The 26,533-nt window shown below is 39.8% G+C and overlaps 1 long non-coding RNA gene and 1 other non-coding gene across 2 annotated transcripts; both read right to left on the reverse strand.

The window, feature by feature from the left end:
* Positions 1-5,768: 5,768 nt before the first annotated feature.
* Positions 5,769-7,018, reverse strand: LOC147486943 (uncharacterized). Its single transcript, XR_015202029.1, has 3 exons — positions 6,794-7,018; positions 6,054-6,154; positions 5,769-5,923 (listed from the first exon to the last, which is right to left on the reverse strand). It is a non-coding gene; the product is annotated as an uncharacterized LOC147486943 (long non-coding RNA).
* A 15,838-nt stretch (positions 7,019-22,856) lies between these two features.
* TRNAL-AAG (transfer RNA leucine (anticodon AAG)) lies at positions 22,857-22,937 on the reverse strand. Its single transcript has one exon. It is a non-coding gene; the product is annotated as a tRNA-Leu (tRNA).
* Between the last annotated feature and the right edge of the window lie 3,596 nt (positions 22,938-26,533).

Raw genomic sequence — 26,533 nt, forward strand, 5'->3', positions numbered from 1 at the left:
GATATGTAGGTAGTTCGTACAAACAAACTCGGTCAAACCCAATCAATCAACCCATCTCCCTCGAATTGCCTACATCAGTAAGGTTAACCAAATATAACATTTACATTGGCGCCGTCTGTGGCTCGATTTCTTGAGTTCATAACCCTTCAAACAGAAAAACCTTCAAACAAGTCTCAAGCCCACGAAGCATGGACAGCCAACAAGAACAAATGAAGAGCATGGACGAACAACATCACCCTCTTACGATAGGAAAATGCCGCACTAAAAAGCCAGGTAGCAGCCCAGAACCCCAATGGAGTCACCGCTGAGGACGGTATTAACGAAGTGAACCAACAAATCAACGAGCTGTCCCAGCGAATTGACCAGAGTACTGTGAAGAAGGACGCCACTCAGATCGTCCAGAAGATGCTGAAAACTTATCGAACATCACTATTCACACCGGAGGTACTCAGTAAACCCTCCTCGCACGATTTCATTCAGCCACGCTTTGCGATGTATGATGGTAGTACGAGTCCTGGTCAACACGTAGCTCGCAACATCCAGAGCCTCGCACTCTATAGTGCACAAGAGTTCGACTACTTGCAATGCCGCTTGTTTCCTACAAGTCTGAAAGAAGGAACTCTTGACTGGTTCTACTCACTGGAACCAAACTCCATCGATAGCTTCGAGAAGCTAACCGACCAGTTCGCTAATCATTACGTCCACAACAGACGTAAGAAAACCGACGTTGACTCACTCTTCATGCTGTCTCAGAAGAAGACGAGTCAATCCGCTCCTTCTTAGGGCGATTCAAGACAAACTTGCTGTTTATAGAAAGTAACCTCCAAGAGTCCTTTGCAACCTTACCATTTACCAAGGCAATCTGGAAAAACACCTGGTTATACAGGTCGCTCATGAAGGAGCGTCCTAAAAAACTGGAAGACTTGTACACTTGCGTGTACAAATATATAAAGCTACAAGAAGCTTTAGATCACGAAGTTGAACAAAAGGAAGTCGCAGCAATCTCAGGATTTGCCCGCCCTAAAAAAGCGACCTGGACCACAAGGACGAAGTCGGTACCGGACGATATGGCTGCGAAGTTCAAGTTGTCGACAAGATCTCCAAGCTACATACTTGAGAAAATAAAAACATCGGCCTATTACCGACCTAAGATAAAACGGCCAGAAGACACACCAGGAAAGCCATATTGTGCTTTCCACAAAGCAAAGTGTCATGAGACCAACGAATGTCGTAGACTCAAGCACTACCTCCAATACCTCATTGAGGCAGGCCATATCAAGCATTATACTGATATAGCCAATGGTGACCTGCGCCACAAGCTCATGGCTCGTAGAGAGTGAAGCCGAACTCCTCCACGCAACCACAACCAAGATCACTCCCGCGCTTGAGGACACTCTATGGACCGATCTCGTCATGATCGTCGCCAACATTTATCTGACAGAGATAGCAATAGAATGATCAACATGATCACCTTCTAGGATGACTCTGTCATGTCCACAAGGGAGAAAAGGAGACAGGTAGGCGCCCTCCAAGAAGTCTACCAGTTCTCCTCACAAGTGCCTCCTACCCCACACGCAATTGCCCGCAACTCAGGAGACATCACTTTCACTGAGGCTGACCTCAACAAGGTGTGCCTCCCGCATAACGACACTCTGGTCGTCCATGTCAAAATTAGTGACTAGACAGTAAAGCACATCCTGATCGACCCAGGCAGCTCATGCGATATTTTGTTATACCAGGCTGTCAAAGAGATGAACCTGCCCAAGTCGGTTATGATTGATCCAATAGCCCCCCTCTATGGCTTCAACGGATCTCGAGCTGACCCAATTAGAGACATAATTCTACTTATCTTAGTCGGATCTCGCGAAGATAAAGTCAGCATCAACATGCGCTTCAACGTTCTGGATGTCAACTTGTCCTATACTGCTATTTTAGGATGTTGGTGGATTCACAAGATGCAAGTAGTGCCATCAACACTCCATCAGGTTTTATGCTTCCCTGGCCCATAGGCATGATAGAGCTCAGAAGCAACCAACTCGATGCTCACAATTATAACCAGGTCCTCTTAGTCAACAAGCTTGCTGGGGCTTCCCTAAAAAACAAGGGAGAGATCGCCAAAACTAAGCTGGCAGAAGACTTCATCTCTAAGGTCAACACCCTGACCAAGACCCCATGAAGTGAATTGGAAAAGAATAACATTCAGGGCTCAGTAAAAAATGCCCCTTTAGAAGCTCAGACCCCAGAGGTCGCCACACCCCTTCCGGTCAAGGAGACACCACAAAAGACCAAGACCCCAGAGGTTGCTCAACCCACTGAGGCGGATGCTCAGACCGAAGCTGAAGGAAAAGCTCAACCTAGGAACTGAGGATGACCCCAAGTTCGTTTATGTAGGAGCTAACCTTGATCTTACTCTCAAGGCACAACTTGTAAGCTTTTTATCATTAAATAATAAAGATGTTTTTGCTTGGTTGTACATCGATGTTCCTAGAATGGATCCCAATATTGCATGCCATAAATTAAATGTTAATGTAAATGCTAAACCAGTTCGCCAACGACCTTGAATGTTATCCCTTAGATTTCAAAAAGCAATCAATGAAGAAGTAAAAAATCTCAAAAAAGTTGGCTTAATTAGGAAGATCGATTACCCTGAATAGGTCGCTAACATAGTAGCAGTCCCAAAAAAGAATGACACAGTTTGCCTTTGCGTGGACTTTACCAACCAAAATCTAGAAACTCCTAAGGATAGCTTCCCCTTACCAAGAATCGACTGACTTGAGGACCAGACCTGTGGCCATGAGCTCTTGTCATTCATGGATACCTACATTGGCTACAACCAAATCCCACTAGCAGAAGAAGACCAAGAGAAAACCTCATTCGTGACAGAGCAAGGAATTTACTTTTACAATGTCCTCCTGTTCGGCCTCAAGAATGCTGGAGCGGCTACCAGTGACTCGTCACCGATATGTTCCAAGACATGTTAGGTGACACCATGGAAGTCTACATAGACGATATGGTCGTCAAAAGCAAGAAAGCTGGAGATTACTTAGATCATCTCACACAAGCGTTCTCCAGACTTCGGTGAACTCAAATGAAACTTAACCCTAAGAAATGCCTCTTTGGAGCGTCCTCTGCGAAGTTTATGGGGTATCAGGTCTCACAACGTGGGATAGAAGCAAACCCAGATCAGATTCAAGCGTTCTTGGACATCCCCGACCTAAAAATAAAGAAGCAGATACAGAAACTGTCAGGAATGGTGGAAGCTCTAAACCAATTCATATCGAGAGCATCAGACAAATGCCGACCTTCCCTACAAATTCTCAAGAAGGGCGAACAGTTCTCATGGAACGAGCAATACTACCAAGCGTTCTTTACTCTCAAGTAGGGCAGGGATCGGGTTGGGTTCGGGTCAGATATGGCTATATCCGAATCCGAATCCAAATCCAAATAATTTCACAGTATCCGAACCCGAACCCAATTATATCTGAAATTTAATATTCGAACCCGACTAACCCGATCGGATAACACTAAAAATTAAAAAAAAAAAACCCAAAAATTATATCAGAATCCGAACCCGAACCCGACATACCCGAATTCGAATCCAACCCAAATACATAAACAGATATGAAAATCAACCCGAACCTGATGTATTCGGTAATCAGGTCGGGTCGGATTCAGGTCTACCCGACCCGATTCCCTACCCTACTCTCAAGTTCTATTTGACAACACCAGATGTGCTGGCAAAACCGATTTATGGTGAAACGCTGGGGCTGTACTTAGTTGTGTCTGACTTCGCTATTAGGTCAGTTATCTTCAAAGAGGAACAGAACGCAGAGAAACCACTACTACAGAATGACACTTATACCACTGTTTTTAAGTGTGATATAAATATATTTACCACTGTTATACAACCGTGACAATAGGTGGTGTGGTATATAATAATAGCAAAACTGTGGTATATATGTTTAACGAATACCACGGTTTTTCAAAGAACCGTGGTTTGTATGCCCATTATATACCACGATTGGCAACAGAACCGTGGCATATAAACTATTGAAACCGTGGTTTATATTAGTGTATGTGTTATAATACCGTGGTATATAGTTATACTAAACACTACGGTTTATGCCAAACCGTGGTATATATATATATATATATATATATATATATATATATATATATATATATATATTTTAATAATAATGCTAGCAACAGTCTTCCACTTAAAACCGAACCTGCATAACAAAATTTACAAAATTTACACATACAACATTTACATACAACATTTCCATCTTCCCAACAAATTCCAAAATATACAATAAACTATCAAACATTGCAAAAAAAGATAATAATAATAAAAAAAAACTTCCATTAATTTTTTGAGTGCACTAAGAAAACAAACTTTAAATTCCTTTTCATAAATTAAAAAGGTAAGACTCATAAATTAAACTGGAGGGGTCCGAACATAGCTAAAACTCATCCTCATTCGCTTCCGACTGAAACACCCCATTTTCCTAGATGAACTAAATAATATCGAGTATAACACCGACAAGTTCATCTTGCGTGTATGTCTCCTTCAGTTCTAAATTTGTTATCTGGATGAGTCAAAGCACAACACTAGCAGATTGATTGACAGCATCTTTCTCAGTCTTACACCTGCAGAGTGGAATGCATTAAACAATCAGCTACTACCTAATTCTAAATTGTAATTGTAATCTAGAGGGAACTGGGAAGGAACCAAAAAGATTTAGGAATAAATATTTCGAAAAGAACACAAACTTAGAAAGCGCAAAACATACAAAACTATGGCTCAGTCAGGCACAATCACGAACATGATGTGATATTGATGGTAAATCCAGAGGTTGATAATTTGAACGTAAGTTTAGCTTGACTTTGATTGGAAAAGTAAAGATTTCTTCGAAAATCTCAATATATTTTTTCACCCAGTATTTTTACGCCGCCATAACTTCATCCACCATATTCATGGCGAGTTTATCATGATGGAGAAGTATATATTTTCACCACGTGGCATGAAATTTGTGTACGCTTATTGGAGCATTTTAAGAAAACTTAGAAGCGGGGGTTTTCCTTTTTCAGAAAACACAGAGGCGGCAAAGGACCATAAGTTTTGTCCTCAGCTTACCAAACGCAGCCTTACATATCATATATAAGTTAGTAGAGATTCGTCTATGAGTTTGAGAGAACAACACGAAACATTCAACTTTGCTAGAGGCAGACATTTTCCCTTGACAAAACCTCAGATAATCATGGAGTCATGGAGAGATGACAGAGTAACTTAGTTGTAGAGACCCAGAGGACAAATAGAGAAGAACGAACACATACCTATTGCACTGCGGACCGTGATGCATAGTTGTGGTTGTTGCAGTTTGTGCACATCCAATCTCCATCACGCCATTGCTTTGCTCTAACACAGAGAAAAGATATGGTTGTACTTTTTCCTCAAACATAAAATTTTTGGCAAACAAATGTGCACAATTGCAAATGAATGTCTCTTTAGCTTGTTAAGATTAAGTAGCAAACAAACATCCTTGAAAGCAATGTTGTTAAAAACTACCGGTTTAGGGCAAACCTCAAAGCCGGTTTTTTATTGTAAATAATTCTTGGGGGTATGTTGTCGGCATTTACATGAACAAATAATTGTTTCATACCCGTTAATGAAACAAAAGTAGACTAAATTAATACAAAATATTCTGAAACAAAAGTAGAATTGGATATAACTACTCGGTTTGGGAACTCAAGGCGGTATACCTGCCAAGGAGGCAATATCTGTGGCCAAATACAACATATTAGCAGCAATCCCCTGACGACGAGCAAACTTCGACACACAAAGATTTGCAACGTAAGCATACTTGTGCATATCATAAGCCTCGTGACTTGCCAAAACTGCGGAATACTTTTTGTGTTCCTGGAGATAAGATGTGGATTTAATATGGACAATGGCTACCATGTTGATTGATGTATTAGAATCAAAGCGATGAGAATCCATAATACAAACAAATAACAGAACATGAAGGAGTTGACATCATGAGGTTTACCCCTGGGTATGTTTCTCCTTGCAAAAACTGGCGGATCCGAGGTCCGATGTTCCCACGACGCTATTTAAGGCAATACGCTTTACATTTTTATCATCCTTGACCTGAAATGAAGAAAGTGTATCGTACCACACCTAAAATTGTACATCATTACAAAGTAACTAAAGAAACTTCTAATGTGGATCAAAGCTTTACCAGGGACTTTCTTAGTTAAGGATACTCCAGGCTATTGATTTAGACTCTTCTGTAACTACTAATGACTCAATTCTTCAAAGAGTTGCAGATAGTGTAACTTACTTCAAAAGTTCTTTAACAAAACAATATCCGTGTGGATATCAGAACACACTTTAATTATTTTTATTTGAAAAATTGATAATATTTCTTCCCCTTTCAACTTGACCCATAAAGTGGCAAGCCAAGTAACCTTCCACTTGTCTTATCTTCCTTATTAGATATATTCCAATAAAACTGCCACCTTTTTAAATAAAAAAGCTTTGACATTAGCATGTGACCGATCATTCGTATATAGCTGGGGACGAGGATAGCTTCCCCATTTAGAAAGTAATTAGTTGTCAGTTGCAAAGATAGGCTTTAACTGCATGTTGTAATTTCACCCCAAACAATTTCAACCGACGGCACCATTCTTCTTATAAATGATTTATATTTTCACATTACTATTCACACAAAAACTACAACCAAGAAATCAAATGCATAAATAAGTGTAGTCGTCAGATGAAACATACTGTAACCATGCAAAAACAGCTCAACGAATTTCCATCCCTCCCACCACACCGGCGTTTCAAGGCATAGAACTCCTGCAACCACAACAAACAAAAAGGTAATTTCCCATACGGACCAGGTAAAAACAGAAAAATTCTCTTGGGAAAAGAATGTGTTGAGGTAGAAATTGAGTCAAATCTAAAATGAAAAGGCTGAGGCGAGACCACCACACGTTTTTGAATGACCTCCTAAAGGGAGAGAGGGTTTTACAATTTCAAAGACACTTCCTTTCTTCAGAACTATCGACATGCCTGGGGGAACATATAAGTTTCTTTTTTAGAATTCATATTAAATCACTTGAAGCTGTAAAATAATGATGTTACTGGGTGCCAAAAATATTGTAAGGAAGGTCAAGTTTATAACAGAAAACGAACCTCATGTAAGATCTGGACTCCCGATGTGCCGCGCCCATGACCATGATCTTTGTCGCAAAGCAAAAACGAGATAAAATAACAGCTCAAAGTAGCGACCAAAGCGAAAACAACTCAATGATGAGGCAGCCACCTCGACACAGATGGGAGTATGGGGCATAACCCAAAAGGATGGAGCACAAGCCCTCAAGCTCCATCTTTGTGGCAATAAGTTCCGTAATTAAAGATTTAAGTTGGAGGCAAAACAGGATAACCTGAATAAATAAATATCTACATTGCATATAATCCTCTAGAAAATCACCCTTGCACTTCACGGTGCCATTCCATTGAAGAATGTGACCTACTGAACCTACACCTTTACAGATATGTCACAAATGTAGGAACACACCATAGGAATGCAATCTAAACACCAATCACATCGAAGTCAAAAAAACGTACTCACCCAGTACTCCTCATCCAAAACAGCTCCACGAGCAACAAATCGACCAAATCTTCGTTTTTGAATACCACAAGTTTCAGTCGTGATGCATGGCGACCAAAAGCAAGCTCAAAGGCGGTGTTGTCTTTCATGTCACTTGTACATACAGATGGTTGTAGGATACTGTGTGCACTATCATTACAATGGACTTCAATAGGTTTCCATCTATGGTATGACATTGGAAATGTCTCCCTGTACGTAATCACACAAACTAAATCACAACCACAAAGAAAATAAACTACCCATTCTCAATTGATGTATAATATACCTGAATTGGTGTGAAGATGAATTCCTAACAACACAAAGAAAAGTGTTAAGCTTCCGCTTTTTAGCAAACACTAATGGAAGTCGTAGAAATTCTGGTGAAACTATCCCTTTCAGCTCCATTTATTACAAATTCTTCAACGATCGACCCATGAAGCTCAGATCGTTGAAGAATTATTACCGATTGATTGATTGGAAACTCAAACTTCAGAGACGATAATAATACAAGCTAAAAAGGGATTATTTATAGGTACTGCTCTATATATTAGTGGATAAAAATCGGTTCTTTTTGCAATTATGCGACTTTTTAGAGATGATTTTTTTGTCTTTTTGTCCACGCGAGCTGTTGCAGAGTTGCAGCCGGTCGATTTGATTAGTGGCTTTTTGAATTTCTCCATCATCTATCCGGTTTACATAAACAATTCGCCGGCCATATCAAACTTGGATAATTGAATACTCTATAAGAAAAATCCGGACGATTTCCACTTTCGTTTTCTTTTTGTTATGTTCTCTATTCACATAACTACCTATCACTTTTCACAAATCCTAAATCTTGATTTCAACAAACCAAACATACTGTAGAGGTGATCGTCTACCAAAGGAAGCCAAGGCAGAGATTGAAGCTTCTGTAAGGATTGATCTATCTCCTGGTCAACCCGCTTCGAGACTTCGGAAGGGACGACTAATCCCGAATCCGGTAGATATAGTTTACTCGCTACAATTCGGACACACTTTCGGTCCACTAGAAAGTGATGAGAAGAAGCATCGTGCAGCCCCCGATGAGCCTAAGGATCAAAAGCCTTGATGAGTATAAGTGGTACAAAGACGCGTTTTTCCTAGAACGCGCGTCTTCTTCATGCCCGACCGCAACCGAAAGCGGTCCGGAAGGAGAAGTTTATCGCAGGATTGCCGAATGGCCTAGGAGATTTGGTTGAAGCAGGCTAAAAGAAGATGATGTAGACCTAATGACATTTGGTGAGCTCTTTTGCGGCAGATAGATCGCTATCGATAGAAGCGTTACGCGAGAAGAAGGTAGAGAATGCCGAGAAGAAAGCTCTTTCTTCGGAAAGAACATCGTTGGCGGTTCGGATTGAGCCAAAAGGAATGGAAGCCTTCGAAGAGCTATCGACGTTCAAAGTATCGCCGGAAGCGGTATAAAGAGCAACACACGAAGTGGTCTAGTGAGAAGAAAAAAGTTCAGCGAGAAGCATAGCAGCCGCCGCCAAGCAAGGGTGGCAAGGAAAGGCGTTGTTACAAGTGCAACAAGATTGGTCACTACGCCAAGGATTGCAAAGCAAAGCGTGTAGGTGCTGCTGTACAAGACCAGGAAGATACTAGTCGGACAAGTGATGACGGCAAGCGCAGAGGGAGGCAACTATCTCGCCAGTTCGGATTCCTCATCATCCGAATCATCCAAGGTCGATAGAAGGAGAGGTAGGTTTGTCGGTTTAGCCCGTTTTTAAAGTAATGAGCCTCCCATTTTGAAAAGATGAAAGGAATCTTCCGTAATGGCGTGAGGGAACCAGCCATGATGAAAACCTCTGCTCACTACGAATAAAAGGTTCAGTTATCATATATGAGAAATCAAAACTCAAATTAAGATCGGAAAAAAACCTTATTCCGGTGTGAGCCATAGCACGGGGACTCTCGGGCGGGGATTGCTACCATACTTAGTAGGGCGTGAGGCTTTAACAAAGCAGCAAGTGGTCATGGTTAATGAGCCATAAGCCAAGGTGATGATAAGCGGTAGTTGCAGGTGGTGACTCGAAGCGAGATGCAACACCCCATGTGCACACCCATAGACACCATGTATGCAACACCCCCACAGGCAGAGAGAGAGAGTTAGGAAGAGGAGGGGAGGGGATTAATTGGAAGACTCTAATCAAACATTGCATGTCATAATGTAGTGTTAGGTTATCTCTCTTTTAAAACTAACATGCTAAATGTTGACCCTCAACAAGTAAGGGTTAATATCTGAGACAAGTGTTAATAAGTGGACATATTGAACAAGTATCATGACCACAATTGTTTGGAGTGAAAAGATGAGATCAGTGTTAATAATGACTAACCTTCTCTATCCGATCCTCGAGATCATTTCAGTTCCACATTTTACGACTTCTTTATCTTCTTTTCTCAACACAAGTTACGTCAACAAGTAATCACGAGTTGAGCTTTAGAAGCAAATGCAACAAATAAATAAAAAAAAAAAAAAAACATTTCAAATTAACCTTGAGAAAGAAAAAAACATACCTCAAATTTTAAAACACTCTTACACATAAGGTGTGCCTCGCGATATCGAGATGTATGCAAAGTAATAAGGTCTGGACATTAGAGAATGCGCAGAAGCCAAATTACGAGTAAGTAACAAGACCTGAGCTGAGCTGATGGAGTTTTGGGTAGCAGACTCAAGTTTCTGAGCTGATGGAGTTTCAGCTTGACATAATGTTTGGCCTCCAACATGCAAAGAATGCTACATTACGAAATCAATGAAAAAAATAAGAGAATCAATACACTCAAAGCAGGAAAAAGGCTGACCTGATGCCAAACTGTGTGACAAATATTGAAGTGAATAATATTTTGGAAGAGTGAAGACTTGAAGGATGACAAATTTGGATTGGGGGTTTCACAGTTCACACTAACAGATTAATGGATATTAATTAAGTGAAGACTTGTGTAAATCTGACTTAATTTTGATTCCTTATAGGGGTACACACTATAGCCAGTACATCTATTGACAATAGTGATCAGTAAATCTGAATAGCAACATATATAGAATGGTGGGTCTACTTGAACTGAAAACAGAATACCAAAAACCACATGTGAGCATTTGATCAAATATTTAATACACATAAACCCATTAGCTACAAAGGAGTATAGATAAAAATCAGAGAACAATGTATCAAAATACCCTTCCACTTAAAACACATACACACCCAATTATAATTGTATATTACATTTGATTATACTCAACTCAGGAACTATTGTTTGAATGGCCCAAATAGTATAACAATTTGTAATCGTGCCTGTTGCTAAAGGAGTAAACTTTGTGCAGCAAATCAACAAGAAATAGGAAATTACCTTCTGAATATGTTTTCCTCGCAGTATTTCTCGTGTCTTTCTTCTGAATAGTCGTCTTCAATTCGAGTTTGAGTGTTTTGAAAGAAGAAGTTACAAAAAATGAGAAAGCAAAGAGGAGAGGATCGATAAGAAGATATGTGAAGATGGATGGGAGATCCAGGAACAGAACAAATGAAGGAGATGAAATTAAACTGTAAGACGTATCGGGACATCGGGTTGATAATTCTTCAACATCTAGCCCTGATGAAGAGCATGAGTTCAATTACCACCGAAATTTGAAGCCCCACCCCGATATTCAAAGCTCAAATCACAATCGACTTTGATAGATACTGATAATTCAAACCCGTAATAGCAGGAAAGAGGGAGAGCTTTTTTTAACGAAGTGGAAGTGAAGATAGAGAAGAGAAAGCTTTGTCTTTTGAGTTTTGAATGAAGAAGATGAGAACTGTGAGAGAGTGGTCCGTTTAGACTTTAGATAAAGAAACTGATTTTCACGGCCTACTTTCTATTTTTTTTTTTTGGCAAAATAACTTCACTACCCTTGTAACAATGATGAGAAAATGAGAAATACCACCACTAGTAATTTCTGGTCTATACAAACAGTGACAAATTGTGGCCTGGGTCACTATGCACGTTCTTTAGAAAAATAACATTTGTGACTATTTCGAAAACGCACGTCATCAAAAACATTTTAAAACAGTCATAAAAACCCTTTTCTGCTATTTGTGACCGTTTCAAACATAACAGTCACAAATAACATTTTAAAACAGTCACAAAAGTCCTTTTTTGTACTAGTGAACAGTTGCAAAATGATCTAAACGCGTGGTTTCTGTTTGTGCAGCTTCCACACTCCCAATCCTCTCTCTCTCTCTCTCTCTCTCTCTCTCTCTCTCTCTCTCTCTCTCTCCTTTGCAATTTGAGGTAACACAATTTGAACGAGAGAGAGGAAGACCACGGACGTCTGTAGTGACGGTGGGTTTTCTCACTGTTGCGGGAATCCTAAGAGTCGTAGAACTGTAGAAGTTGTGGGGAGAGACCGAGAGAATAGCGAGAATCCAATTTGAATGAGTTTCGTACTGTGTATTTTTTTTTTTCGTGTATTTGACTATTTGACATAAAGTCATAAACCACGGTAGAAAGTGAAAAATTTATATACCACTGTTTATGTTTAAGGTAGTGGGGATGTGGAGTACTCTCATGCTGAAAAAAAAACTAACCATGGTATATGGCCCAACTTATCCCACGGTTTTCATGTAACTGTGGCATATACTAGTAAACCAATGACCAAAGAAATTTCCGCCGTGGTATATAAGTATTTCCCACGGTTTTTGGAAGAACCGTGGTATAAACGTTCTTATTGACCATGGTATATGTGTCATTCTGTAGTAGTGAACCAATCTACCTCACAAGCAAGACATTGTTGCCAGCTGAGAAGAACTACTCCCACATTGAAAAGGCAGTACTGGCACTACTTTATTCAACAAGAAAATTCAGGTCCTACTTCCAAACACATCCAATCAAAGTGCTCACCGACCTGCCACTAAATAAGATCCTTCTCAAAGCCAACAAGACAACTCGCATGACAGTATGGGCAGAAGAACTCGGTGAACACTACATTGAGTTCACCCCAAGAACCTCTCAGAAGGGTCAGGTCATCGTTAATTTCTTAGCAGATTTCCCAGTTGACGACCTGAACTGGGAACCAGAGGACAACACCCCGACCTCTAAACAACACGACCTGGCAGTATGGTCACTCTTTGTGGATGGAGCTAGCAATCCAAGTGGCAGCGGAGTCGGAGTAGTCCTAGTGTCACCATATGGCTCTATGGTGGAAAAATCTGTTCACATCGATTTTGCGACATCCAACAATGAAGCTGAGTACGAAGCCCTGATAATGGGACTCCGTATGGCATTAGACCTCAAAGTTTAAGAGCTCAAGGTGTTTAGCAATTCACAACTAGTTGTTCGCCAGATCGCCAATGAGTATACCACCAATGAAGGCAACCTTTCTAAGTGCCTTCAAGTTGTGAATCAATTACTGCCTTCTTTCAAGAAAGTTACCATACACCATTTCCTACGGGAAGAGAACCGCCACGCTAATAGCTTGGCGTACCTCATGATCCAAACACCGAACTGTGACCCTAGGAAACTATTCATCGAAGTAGTTGATCGACCTGCTTACCAAAATGAGCACGTCTTAGAAATTACTGACCTATGCCCACTCTCTGACACTCAAATGAGTCAAACATGGATGCAACCTATCATAAATTATATCCAATTTCGGCAAAGCACCAAGAGATCGACTAAGGCCGACAGTTCAAATACCGGTCATTATCGCTTAGTAAACGACAAACTTTTTAGAAAGTCAGCCGGAGGACCCCATCTGAGGTGCATAAGCCCAGAATAGGGTCAGATGATTTTCGCAGAGATCTACGAGGGAGAATGAGGAAACCACGCAGGAGGTCGCTTTTTGGCTCACAAAGCAATCTCACAAGGATACTTCTGGCCAAGAATGCAGATCGATGCCAAGAAGTATGTACTCAAATGCATTAAGTGCCAAACATTTGGCCACAACATCATCCAACCAGCTCGCGAACTCATCAACATTGCCAGCCCTTGCCATTTCATATTTGAGGCTTGGACATCATGGGTCCATTTATTCCACAGAAAAGCATAGACTTCCGGTTCGTCCTAGCTGTAACAGACTACTTCACCAAATGGGTGGAAGTGATTCCCTTGGCTCAGGTCAAAGAATCTAATGTCAGATACTTCATTTGTACCAACATCATCACCAGATTTGGCTTACCCAACACATTAGTGATGGACAATGGCTCCCAGTTCAAGGGGAAAATAGTCAAGGAATTTTTGGCTAAGTGGAAGGTCGTTCACGCGTTCTCCACCCCTCAGTACGCTCAAAGCAACAGTCAAGCAGAAGCCAGCAACAAGGCAATCCTAGAGAACTTAAAGAAGAAGATTGAAAAGAACAAGAGTCAATGGCTAATACAACTAGAAAACATCCTATGGGCTCATAAAACGATAGCTTGTTCTAGTACGTATAGGCAAGTCACCGTTCTCACTATGTTATGGTACTGAGGTCGTTATTCTTACTAAGCTAACAGTTACAACGACTCGATATGAGATCATCGAATCTAAGCAGAATGATTCAATTCTTGCTCGAGAGGTCGACTTACTTGAAGAACGACGCAACCTAGCATCCATTCGAGTAGCATCCTACCATCAAACTTTGAGAAAGACATATAACAAGCGCGTTAACCTTCGAAGTTTTCAACCTGGCGACCTAGCATTGAAAAAGACTAAGGATGATGATAGGAATTTAGTCGGTCTATATAAATAGACTAATCTAACCCTAGTTAAACCGCAAGCGCACAGCTATCGTTGAAAATAGTTGCGGCAAACGGGTCGATTCCACAGGGATTGCTACTTCAGACAAACAAGTATTAAAATTATACTTAACTAATTCTACCGGATTTTTGATATATGATTTAATCTAACTATTGACTAAGCAATATAATTAAACTATTAACTACGAAAGCAATAAAAATATGGATTAACTATCAATGAAGAAAACACTAAGGCTTTCGAATCCACCCTAGACCGTTATAGATTATCTTAGTTTAATTAATTTTAAAAGTTCTCTTTTTATTACGAGTAGCATGAGGGAAAGGCAACCCTTGCTTGCTCGAAGATGTGAGCGTGTAATTCTTAAAAAATTCTAACAAATCGTATTAATTGAATTTCAGCAAACAGATATAAACCCCTAGCAAAAATTGTCTTTTTACAGCACAACTTCTCACAGGTTTAAATAAACTTTAGAACCGATGATTCGATATCAACAGAAACTTAATCCAACAAATTGACTAGTCTAGACATGGATTAAACATGCATGATATAATCAATGATAGAATTTCTACAGAAATCAGAGAATTCAATTAATTATTTACTATAAAACTTAAGTCAGAGAACAATAACCCAAATAAACATAGAAAAACCTACGCAAGTCTAGGGCTTCATCTAAGCCCTAGCTTGGATTTTAGCTAGACATGATAATTTGCAACACGAAAATATAAGAAGAATAAATCATCGAAAAAACCGTAATCCCGCTTTGATAACTTCTTCTCCACTTCGTCTGCTGCTCTGGCTCTAATTTGTGCTCTCCAAAGATTATCTGGTAAAAAGAAAAAGAGCCCCCTTCCTTTCTGTTTCTCTGGTATATATATACTTCTCTCAACTGAACTCAGAAGAGTTTAATTGGAATTGTGACTTTTCTAGCGGTTTTCGAATTGGGCCCCGAAACAATCGAATAGAAATTGAGAAAATATATGGAAGTAATAGTGGTACCATGGCGTATAATAATTCGGTATTGTTTAGGATTCTAATTGGAAGGAAATAGAAGTGCATTGGGTTACTATTTCGGTTGTGATGATTCGATTGTTTCGCCGGAATAAGAGAGGTTTTGGGTGCTGTTCGTAAAAAATAGGAGAGATAGGTGCTGGTGATCCAATGCTCCCAATAGCTAGGTAGATAGTAGCTTATGGTAGTTGGGCTTTAGTGGTTGGCCTTTGGTGTTGGGTTGCACATGGGCTGGTCCTTAGATCTTGGACCTAAACTTAACTTCGGTCCATATTTAAACTACCTTGCTAGTCACGTGCTCATCCAAAGTTCCTTGGCTTTATTTGATTCTTCACTTCCTGATAATTTAAGCCTCATCTTGAATATTTTGACCACAAACCATATAATATATATTTCATGCCACCAGTACCTTGACACCAATGCTGCAACCTTTACGTCATTTTAATGTATTACACCTATTTTCTGCAAATTCATCAGAAACACACTTTATTATATAAAAGTAATCAATTAATTAGACTAACTAATATAAAATTGAGAATAATAATATAGGATTTACATGCTTATCAGATGACTCGAAACTGGTACCAACATAGGAAGACCCTTACATAGTGGAACGAGTCGTTAGCAATGGAACATATTAGATCAAAACCCAAGACGGACAGGCATTACCACGTCCTTAGAATACTTTCTTGTTAAATAAATTTTATCAATAAAAAATTCTGTTTCCATTGAGTTCTTACTCTTAACACTGTACACATAGTTTTTATTTTGCATCAATGCACTGCAATCTCTCAATGTTATTAAATAGACGCACAGCTCGCTCCCTAAGAGCAAAACGCTAACTTGAACTAAAACGCTCTCAAGAGCTCAAACGTTCTCCGTGCGAAAACGCTCACTCGAGCTCAGGGATACATAGCTCACCTACTTCTCACTAGTTGGATACCTACATTTCTAAGAGCAGAACGCTCTCTAAGAGCCAAATGATTATTTGAACTTAAACGCTTTCCGTAACTTAAATGTTCAACACAATAAAACGCTCACTCAAGCTAATGGCTACATAGCTCGCACAATCCTCAATAGTTGGAGACCTATACTTATAGGGCCAACTAAGTATAGAACACTCTCTAAGAGCAACACGCTCACTCGAGCTCAAGGCTTCGTAGCTCCAACACTTCTCACTAGTTGAAGACCTACAACTCTAAGATCAACTTAGCATAGAACGTTCTTTGGTACATTCCAAACGCTCTCCTGAGTAGTACGCTCGCTCAAGCTCCAATGCTTCATGGAATTCTAAGTCTTTTTAGACAACGGAACATACATCCCTAGGTCAAAATTCCTATTGTGATGTTAAATCAACATGCAATAAGCATTCAAACAAACATGCATTTCATAAGTGCAAAATACTTCAACGCCAACATGCATTTCATAAATGAAAAATACGAACTGCCTGAACATATACTCTGGAAACCACTCCTTTAAAGTCTATCGAACTGTCACTTATGTGGAAACCAGTTCGTTCAAATCTCCAAATAAATCGGGAAATAAAGCGAACTGCACAGGTTACCTTAGGTTATCAACTCTTAATGTATCTGGCCCATGCTACAACAAACATAAAAAGCGAACTGCCCAGGCAAGCACAAGAAACCAGCTCTATTGTATCACTACCACTTACATCAAGAAACATAATGAATAGAAAGATACATTCACTCACCACTAACAAGATTCAAGAAATATTGGACAAATTCTCAGTGGCTAGGGGCTCCAATACGCTCTCCACAACGGCTCCAACAACAGCATCAGAAGAAACACCAGCGACGACCTTGTCAGGACGACTTTCCACTAAATCAAAAGAAGAAGCACCCAAAGGTAGAACACCACCTGCATCTTTAGGTATGCCTAATACTGGTGTACCCGAAGCCCTGCGTTCATGTTCTTCCTTTAGAGCAAAGTACGCCTGCTCGAGTTTTATGTAGTCAGCATCCAGAGTATTGTAGGCGTCATTCGCTTTTTGGGTGACTTCCTTGCAGTGTTTGGCATAATTAGTAACAGTAGCGAGCTCTGCCTTCACCTGAGCAAGCTCGTTACCCATCACGATCTTATCCAGACACTCGTCCTGGTACTTGAACTTCATCTCATCAAACTCCTTCTTCTCAGCAATCTGAACGTCCTGCACATTTTTCATCTCCTCCTTCAGCTTGTCCACAAGACCCTTCTCCCATTTAGTGATCTGAGCAGTCTCTTTCAGCTGTTGGTACCCGCTAATGAGCTAGCAGACAAACAAAGGAGATAATCATGTCGAGCCTAACTAAATAGAGGTCGCACACAAAGGACTCTGAATAGCACTTATCAGGTATTGAGCAAGATCCATTAACCTCAGATTCTCGGCAAGGTCCTTAGAATCGAGATTGCTCCGGTCACCGTCCAGAGCGATACTCTCGAGCAAGCAGGACGCTAGCATCATAGACTTGTAGCTACAATCACCTCGCTGCACAGTACGCTTCACCCCCAGCTAATCTACATACACAAGATTCTGGTCCAGATCATCATTACCCATCACACACTTCCCAGTTACCTTACCAGATACTCTCACCTTCACACCCGAGGTACGTGCACCAGGGACTGCGGGCTGGCTCTAACTAGCCTTAAACGCCTCTAAGTTCAAACTGCCCAGATCGGGAGCAGGCCGTGACCGATGAGAGGACCCAGGACGCCCACCAGTTCATTCAACCCCAAAGGCAGGTCGGCCACCCTCCACCCTGGCACTTTTACCAGGCCTAGTGTCAGACGAACCAACTTTCCTCTTCAGTTGAGGCTCATGCACCGTGACAACAAGGTCGTCCATCACCGGTGGGAGCTTTCCTTTTTGCTTCCGGGCTCCCTTTGCGGCGACCTCTCGAGCTCAAAGACGCGCCGCACCGGGCCAAAGACCAACTCCTGCACCCGAGCTACCAACATTCCCACTTGTCCTCGCTGGCCCGGTACGTACCCAGCGGCAATCTTCTCAAGTTATCAGCCTCCTCGACCTGACACCTTCACCACCACGCTTAGTGAAATAGCCTGAGACAACTACAAGAAAATCTCTCTTCTCAGATCGATGAAGTCTGACAAACCTCTCGATCTCCCCACGAAATCCCCGATTCAAAATAACAACGTCTGCCACAAACAAACAATAATCAAAGTCAGTATTACCAATGAAAAAGAAACACGAAAACATTACAAAAACAAACATCAGTACACATGTACCATCAAAGTTACAACTCATACACCTCAAACTACTTCCAATGACACAGTAGTTACCCTTAACAACAACGGTCTTTGCTCCCAAGACTCATTGCTTACCCCATCTAGAATAGAAGACTTACTAGTTATAGTCTGAAAACTAAAGTTGTTTGACCTAGATCGCTTTACAGCGAAGTGCTCAAGCACATCATCGAGTCTTATATCGTACTCTCCAGACTCGTTCAACAAGTCAAAAACCTTAAGAAGCCTCCAGCTGTTCCCAACAAACTGACATGGAGCCTTCCCACATAAGTTCAGGATATCACAAGTCAATTTCGAGAACGGCAGACGCAACCCCGCTCTCAATTGCCCTGTACGCACAACAGCCCCTCGATTTATCCTTACAAAACTACTGCTAAATACGTTATCTACATTACCCAGGTCGTGTATCTCAAAGTCGGGGATGTTAATATCAAATCTAGCACTAATTTCTCCAAAGCTCGTAACTGCACTTCTATTTACAACACTAACTGGTAAACTACTGGAAGAAGAACCATCCTCCACAAGATCATCACTCGAGATAGCAAAAACAGACCCAGAAACTTTGTCCTCCATCATATATTCAGATCCTAGCGATCTCTTAATAATCTCATCAGAGCGTGTGTCATTGGAGTCCGACATCCTTTACACTAGGAAGGTTACAAACCTAAAATGAAAACAATATCTACGAAAGCGAGAGAAGCAAAAATAGCAGAGAAACTAACCTGATACTCTAAAAGCTTCGCAAAGTTCTGAAAAATGTGGAAATGGTCGCTCTTCAGATCACCAGCAGTGTTTTGTGTAAAAAACCTTTCAGTTCCAAAGACAAGTCATGATTGCACTGAAAACCCTAGACGACACGTCACCGTATTTTCCATCTTTTCAAATTTCACGAAATGAGGCGGTTGCAATTTCTGCTCACACCTGTTCTTATCCTCACATGTGCTGAACACGTGTCATCGTTCTCTATCATCAGGTCGTTCCACTACAAAAAACCGACCTACTGAGATGGGGCTGTGTGAGGGAGTAATATTCACATCCAATGAATATCACACACGTGTTAAACACACACATAACTACCAACTGACCTTGTATCCTCGTCCTCATAGGTCGCTTCATAATGACTCAAATCAGGCAAGCAACATATTCAACTCGCACCCAAAGCGACCACACCACCAACTAATCTCACCCATTCGTCATGTGAGCTCGCTTCAAAGTGACTCGAGTCGAGTGGACGATCTCGCCCAGCAACGGCCTGCATAGCGCTCACTCCTCTCATTCTGCAACGGCTCGTAACGTATGTCTTTATTACAACCATCAAGACCGGATCTTCAAGCACGCTTCATGATAAATGTCCATAACTCGCCATCAAGATTGGATCTGACCTGACAAAGAGTTATTATTGATCTCATTTAAAACAGACTTACTAATAAAAAAAACATGAACAAAAAATGCTAACTAATAAGACATTTTTAAAATATTAAAATCTAAGCGGATTGGCTAACACATCTGACATTTGTGAGGACATTAGGGTGTGTTTGTTAACTGGCAAATGGGGGTGGCTAATTGTATTTTCCCACTAGAAGCACCATTTGCCAGTGTTTGGGTGTATTTAAGATCCCTGGCAAACACTATTTGGAATTAGTCTGCAAATCAAATTATCCCACTAGAAGTGGGAAAATATAAAACACCTCCCCCCAAAGTTGAATTAGTCACCCGTTATTTTCCCACTAGATAGAGAAAATATAAACACCTCTCCCTCTCGATCTCTCTTCTCTCTTTCTCATTTGGTCGCCTCTCTCCTCGATCAACTCGCTCTCTTCTCACGTATTCTCTCGCTCTCATCTCTCATCTCTCATCTCTCATCTCTCTTTTCTCTTTCTCTTTCAAACTATGGGTCTCTCTTTCTTTTCTCTCTCTCTTTCTCTCAAACTCTCGGTCTCTCTTTGTTGTTGTTGTGGTGCTGATTTAGTGTGTGTGTGTCAATTGTGCGTGTGTGTGGGTAGTGGGTAGTGTGTGTGTGTGTGTGTGTGTGTTGTTGTGTGTGTGTAGTTTGTTTTAGCTAGCACTTCTTTGTAATTAGGGTCGTCTTTGGGTTAAGATGCAAGTTTGGAAAACAGTCATGTGTGTGTGTAGTGTGTAGTGTGCAAGTTTCAAGCATGTTATTTTTTCATTTTGTCATGAGAGAAATGTATGAACGAAGTAAGTAATTTTAGAATATATACCAAAATAAAGTACAATTACAATGATGCGACCAGAGAAAAATCGACTCTTAAGTTGATTTGTAAGTTCTAACTCAACGATGACACCTTCGGGCTCGTTGTATCAACACAAAGAAGGACAATATCTACAGACTTGTATATAGACAATGGACACGTAGAAATCATTGCATTCTTCTCCCTCCGGTTTTTCGTCGCCCCTATATGGCTATATATACTCTTAGTCGGCTCAACAACTCCATTTCTTTTTTGTGAACCAATGGCAATGGTCTCCGATGATGGACTCGCTAAGATTGTACTCATAGACAAAATTACAAGAAATCTTGCCAAGGTGGTCCAAACAAGAGTGCAGGGGTGCTCGTCTACATCTACGCGCTAAGCAACGCAATTTGACGACCTGCTGACATAACACCAATGCCCTCCTAATTAAATATCTGATGAGTAGTGAAGTTTTGGAAACCTGGAGGACCCTGAATAAGAGACAAATAAAAATCTCTTCTTGAACCATAAGCTCCAATCACGATACTGATAGCTTGGAGTTGACTGTCATTAAATGATGACTTGAATGCACGCTGCCACGGTTATGGTAGTTTACTTAATTCAAATTTACTAGTTTCATAATCACCAAGAGGACGACACTGGTAGTTTACTCAATTCAACTTCACTAGTTTCATAATCACCAAGAGGACGACAAGTGGGTTTCAAGATAATTGGAAGTATAGGGATATCCTTCAATGATGAGAGTGCTTGAAACTCGAAGTTGAGGCTTTTATGGCATCTAACGGTTACAAAATGATATTGCTCTTTTGTGAGGGTTGAGGATTCAATTCCAAAAAAATTAACTTGTTGCACGGAAGTTAATTTTATTGTTGTCTTGGTGTTGTGCTATATTGATCTTTGGTGTCTTTTGCGTGAGTGGTGAGTGTGTGTGATCGTGAGTAGTGTGTGTCTTCTTGTGGTGTGTGCTGATTTAGTGTGTGCATGTTGTGCGAATCCATATTTGGCCTTCAAACGTAATTGAATGGACGATCATGATTTATACAAAAAATCTTATGGTGTATCGAGTATCAATTATCTTTGTTTTATTAATTATCTTGATGCACTTTCTTAACTAGGAATTGTTTTATATATATTAACTCGACTTGTATACTTATTAATTAGATATGACATGCAAATGGACAAATGCGATGGAGAGTGTTCTTATCGATACATTCCATAGTGAGCTACTTCTAGGTCATAAGAATGAAAATTGATTTCTTCCAATATCAAAAGAGTGTGCAAGGGAAACACTCCAAAACATATTTACATTTGGTATTGACTTGACTATTAGTCATGTAACTAAACGAATGAAGACCTTACGATGGATAGCACGTGATATTGCTAATGTAACTATGTAAGAGGGGTTTTAATGGAGTTCTGAAGAACATAAGATCATAGCTAGCAACGATGTTTGGGATGGATCAAGCAATATCACGGAATCCGAGTATGTAAAAGCACAAAAATAGAATTTTTCCAAGGCACAATGACATTTTATGTGTTTGGATAATAATAGTTGTTATGGTTCATTACACTTTCACTTTATTTTATGATTATTTGAGAAGACATTTTGTGGATACTATTAAAAAGTTGAGTTGTATACTTGTATTGTCTTTAATTTTATTTTTTGTTATATTTCATTGAGTTTGAAAACCAAAAAAAATATCTCACAAAAGTTGAAATATCATTTGTCATTGGAGAAAAACCATGTAAACAAACACTGACAAAACTGACAAATCTTATATTTTCCCACTATAAATTTTTGCAACAACAAACACTGACAAACTGAAATTTTCCCACTAGAATTTGCCTGGCAAATCTATAATGGGAAAACACTGGCAAATCTTATATTTTCCACTAGAAGTTTGCCAGTTAACAAACACACCCTTAGTTTTTTACATCTCAATGAGACAAAACAAAATTAAGAGTCAAAAGTATACAAACTTGTTGTTGTTGACAGTGGGATTTGAACCCACGCCCTTTCGGACCAGAACCTTAATCTGGCGCCTTAGACCAACTCGGCCATATCAACTTTATGCAATGATAATAATATAAAAGGTATTTAGTTTGACAACATACGCACCCTATGTCAAACTCATCGCCAAACTGGGTCTCAAACCTTCTTGTGATTGTTTGTTAACATAAAAAAGAAGATTGGGAATGCAGTCATATTATTTATCTGGTAATCAGCTCAAACCAGTTGCATATATGATATTTTGCACTAACATGGATCTCATGTGTGACCAGGCTAGTGAAAATTGATCATTTAAATTTAAAAGTGGACAACACTTCAGAAGTTTCAACAATACTAACTGAGATGCCGGACGAGACTCAAGTTGTATTGGACCACTAGGCACTAGAGAAAAAATGGCACCCATAGGAACATCTGAGCCTCTCTGAACTAGGTGAACTAGAGCACGTTCTTCACCATCGACAATTTGGCCTTTAGATGGGATAAACCAGTTTGTGACAGGAGGAATTAAAAGAACTTGATTCTCGGTTCTTTTCCCGTCCTTCGTAGGTAACAATGACTTCCATTTTAGTTCCGTTTCCAGCTCAAAGCAACCACTTGGTAGCCAACATCATGGCTTTCAATATGAGTTAGCATCTCACTTTGAAACTAGGCATTTCACTAGATAAATACCATGTAGATGTAACAACCTGCACAAATATGAGAAAAATTGGAAATACCAAGGTTTTACTTCATTGTCTTATAGAATCATTCCTTTTATTTCACACTAAAAATACAAAGAACTCACTAAAAGAACAAATAGAAAATGATTTCATAATTTGTTTCGAAGTGGATATACAGGTCCCTGTTTGTAGACTTCATTTGAGACGGTTGAATTACAGAATCCAGTTAAGAGTTTGTTAGACAGTTGGGAATGGTTAAAATCAGTTAAGAGTTAGTTATAACAGACTATAGTTAGTTACAACATACTTTAACTCGATCAATTGTATCTTGCTGAGCTGGTGGTGTCCTGCCTGATGTGTCATGATTTGAGTTGTCTTGATCGTTTAGGTGACCGTGACGTGTTGCTGATTATCTTCTCAACAATATATGCTCCTATGTTAACATGTTTATGAAAATTGAAAAGGCTCTGTATTTATCTTCCTGCTAGAAAATTAGCTCCGAGGTCCTAAAGAAAAAGGTAGTGTAGAACAAGCAAATAAGAGCGTATTAACAATGAACTCGATTGAATTGCCAAGAGACATGACTCTGCTCGTTTTTTCAACAAAAGACGGGGAGTTCATAATTTCAATTAACACCTTGCACACTGGAAAGTTATTAATGGTGATCTGGCTTTTCCACATAAGTTTAGGATCGAACCAGCAAATAAGAGAACATCCAAACGACGCCCAAAAGTAAAACAACACAATACACGCTACACGATAGATGCAAAATGCAAAATGCAAATCACTTTCATGGAGATAAGGCCTATCATTTTTTTGGCTAATCAGATAAGACCAATCACATACCAATTAAGCTATATCTCAGGTGATTGTGGTACTCAATGTGAACCTAGGTCGATACATGAAATGCTCATTTGGAACATATATTTATCTAGCTTGACCAGAAGGCCATATTATATAGCGTCTAGAGTGCACAGACCTTGCTTTCTGCCATCATCCTAAATTAAACATTGAAGTGTCTGTAGGATTTCAAGTCACATATCATAAAAAGGAAAGAAGCAGTATAAAGTCGTGCTTTCTGCAGCTAATCAAATTAAGAAATGCAATGGTTTTACAGCACAGGAACAAATAGGTTGTTCTGCCTTTGCTAACAAAACAAATAGGAACAAGTAAAGTGAGAATACATGATTGATTATACATGCAAAAATAAAGTCAGAATACACAGAACGTGTTGGAATCTCTAAGTGTATTACGAAATACTTGTGAGTGTGTGCAAAGTGGAGGAGATGAACCATATGTGTTCTCTCCACTTTAGTGCATAGTAGATAGTCCCACATTGGTTATCCACCACATCGGGTAGGGTTCGGGCTTGGGCTTGGGCTTACTGTTGTGGGTAGTGGTTTGACCAATTGCCTAAACTTGTTTTGTTTTTTTCTTCAGCAGCAAGTTTCGGTGTTCTATTAGGAGTTGGTCTCTCTTCCTTATCTATTTAGGAGACCAACCTAACCTCTATAAATAAGACTGTGAGTCCATAGAGAGGATAGACTTGATCAGAAACTCAACTCAGAGAAACAGAAAACTCAAACAAGTCCTTTTCTTCTTCTCTCTTCTTCCGGCCCTTGAGAGAGTTATATATTGCGTTTCTAGAGGGTAGTCCGCTTTCTAGTGCAAAGTCAGTACTGTTGTTAACCATTGAATCTGTGAGAAAGACGCCCTTTGTTGCCTTTTCGCACCATTGGAAGGGCGAAATCTTTCCTTAAGGACGACCTAATCCGCCTTTGGTTATTCCCGATTCTTCTTTGTCCTTGTTTCTTCATTGCTATCTTTGTTTCTTACGTTTCTACTTTTAGATTCTTTGTGTTCATACAAATATTCTAACAGAACGTTCACTGACAAAACAAAGAGAAAATGACTTTAATGTCCATACTCGTTTTGAAGTCTGAACAAAATATACAGGTCCCTGTGTATGGACTTCATCTGAGCCGGTTAAATAGCAGTATTCTACTAGAGTGTGTTAAGACTGTCGGAGTTCGTTATAACTGACTATAGTTAAGTTCCAACAGACTTAAACTCACTTGTATTTTGCTGAGCTAGCTGGAGCTTACTTGTCCTACTAATGTGTCATGAGCTGAGTAAATTAATACACCTTATACATGAGTCTGGCTGGAATTTGATGACAGTGAAAATTTTTGTACTCACCAACCATTAACATCATACAAGAAAATTAGGCCGAGATAGTAAGAAAAAGGTTAAAGAACAAGCAAATAAGAATATACAGAGTGGACGGACTTGAATTGTTAAGAGCCTAAGAGACATAGTTTTTTCTATTGAGAATTATGGACGGGTCTATAATAATGGAAAGAAGTTAATACAGTCTGCAGGTGCCATCTAGTAAAATTGGTAAAACAATATTTGGGTGATGATACTAAAGGTCTGGGATTCGAACCCACCCCACCAGTATCAAAGAGTTATTGATCTCATTTAAAACAGATTTGCCAAAAAAAAAAAAATTACTACAGTCTACCAATAATGAAAATCCATCGTCCCATTTTTCATGATTGGATTAACAGGTGTCACACTGGACAGTGATGAGTATTACTGGAATCCCAGAAAATCGGGACATAACCAATTTACTATACCCTGAACACCGGTCAACCCCTTTGTTGGAAGCAAAATTCAAACTGGCTATTAAGAATTTTCATGCGAAAGAAGCAAAATCAATGTGCAGGCCACCAAGAACTCAGATCTTAATACCTTATCCCATTCCCTCTGTAATATATTGAGATACAGCAATGTTTGACAAACCTTATCACAGACAAATGAACAACTACTTACTCTTGAATTGTATTATGAAAAACATCTTCTCGTCCATCCTTTAATATTTTCAATTTTACCTTTGACATGATTCAATCCCTAGCACCTTGGATAAGTTGGGAATTTGTTGTGAAATTGAACATTTTACCATGCATTTACGCTTAGACCAATCGATTCTAT

This window comes from Coptis chinensis, chromosome 7 (genome assembly GCF_015680905.1).
Source record: "Coptis chinensis isolate HL-2020 chromosome 7, ASM1568090v1, whole genome shotgun sequence".
Taxonomy (NCBI): domain Eukaryota; kingdom Viridiplantae; phylum Streptophyta; class Magnoliopsida; order Ranunculales; family Ranunculaceae; genus Coptis; species Coptis chinensis.